The sequence below is a fragment of the Lygodium microphyllum genome, chromosome 26, assembly GCF_053477565.2.
Source record: "Lygodium microphyllum isolate KBCC chromosome 26, Lygodium_microphyllum_v1.1.10, whole genome shotgun sequence".
NCBI lineage: Eukaryota > Viridiplantae > Streptophyta > Polypodiopsida > Schizaeales > Lygodiaceae > Lygodium > Lygodium microphyllum.
In genome coordinates this window covers 5,928,788-5,930,731 of record NC_141160.1, presented here as the reverse complement: position 1 = coordinate 5,930,731, position 1,944 = coordinate 5,928,788, and positions in this window count along the sequence as shown.

Genomic DNA, 1,944 nt, shown 5'->3' with positions numbered 1-1,944 from the left:
ATGGATTTGTGGATTGTGATTGGGTTGGTTATTCAACAAAAATTTTGACAAATCTTTTTAAGAAGACTATTCCTCCATCAAGATTTTGAGCTATTCAGCCATTTCTACTCATGATACCTTTCAAATCATGATCTATCATTCATTTTGTTGTCATAGGTTCCTATATCCATCAAGATGAACATGTGCAACTATGACCACATATATCATCTTTTCTAGGACTTTATTATTATTCGTAGATCAATCCACCTATTTCATGAAGGGAGTTTTGTAGGCCATCTCACACGCTACGCGTTGATGCCCTTTGATCCATGATCTAGGCTCCCTAGGCATTTAAATTGTCATCAAATGCAAATGTTGCCCCCAAGGTTAGGATTCAATTTAGGGTTTCCTATGACAATCAAGTCGTTAGGGATTAACTTTTTATTATTAAAAAACATTATGGCTCATTAGCAAGCAAGTGTGGCATTATTCAATGAGATTGCCTTGAGCATTATCCTCTCTCTCTCTCATTAATACACTCCTCATTCATGATAGAGTATCATTATGCATCTCTTTCATTCTCATTCATTTTCTATGAAATTAATTGCACAATTACTCCATGCCTAAGCCAACATGGCACCAATTCCTCATTGAAGGTGACAACATTTGGGTGCAAGCAACATCATCTAGGTATAGGCAACAACTTTTTTGTGCAATATTGACATATCTACATTCCAACTATAGCTAACTTCCTCTCGTTTTGGTGTTGTTTGACCGTCCAATACAAGTTTCTAGGTGAGTGCAAGTTTTGGTTATGTCTCAACACTAGTTTTTCACCTTTACTAACTCATGAGATGAGGTCTCTTATCATTCCGTTGAGGAACAACAAGATTATCGAAGGTCCAAGTCCCCTGTACGGACTCCCTGGTCGGAGCACCCCTCTCCTCCTCCCTCCCTTCATGTTTCTCATAAGGGACAATCTATTGGCTTGAAGATGCCTTACATGGCACTCACTACACAAGTACATGTGCTTCCTTCTTTGCCTAGAGAAGAAAAGTTGGATGGCTTCAATTGTTCTCTATGGTCATGTAAAGTGGAGTGCATTCTCAACACCTTTGACCTTTGGGAATATATCTCTCTTCCTGTTCACCTGCCCATGAAAGACCTCCACACATGGATCATCGATGGATCATGCAGCCCTTTGGGATTGGCTCAACCCAATCCTTTCGCTTTATAAGTCTACATGATTCTATCTTGGTTCATATTTGCAACTTGAAGACTATGATGGTGTGGAAGAAGCTTGCGTCTCTTTAACATTGGAAGATGTTTGCCCACATGATCATCTTGGAGAAGAAGCTTCCAATGCTCGGTATTGATAACTCTCCTTCTATGAAAGATCACATCAATAAACTGGAGAATACGTGGGACGAGCTTGTGTTTCTAGAGAGAAGGATATCTTCAAAGGATATGGTAATGATTCTATTGACTCAACTACCATCTCATAAGTATGATGTCTTCTACACTAATTTTCTGACTTCAAGGACCCACTATACACTTCATTAGGAGGAGCTTTTACTGCTTCTGTTGGAGCATGATGAGCGTCTTAGAGAGATGGGAATTAGTGATTCCAACTCCACGAAGGCTTTTACTACAAGTTCTAGGGGCAACAAGAATGATGATTCCAAGGATGAGAAGAAAAAGCAACCCAAGTGCCTCCACTGTGGAAAGGCCACTCATCCTAAGGACTCTATACACTCACAACCCTTGGTGCATAATCTTCATACGAGTTCGGATTGCTTTGGCATGCTCGTTACATGCATTTGAATCTTGATGCTATTCAACATGCTCTTGGGAGAAAGACGATTGAGGGGCTTCTAGAATCCCCTCCCATTCACACACTATGCCATCAAGATATTCGGGTGAAATATTCCCATCCCAATATACCATCTAAAAATGGTGTGGAGC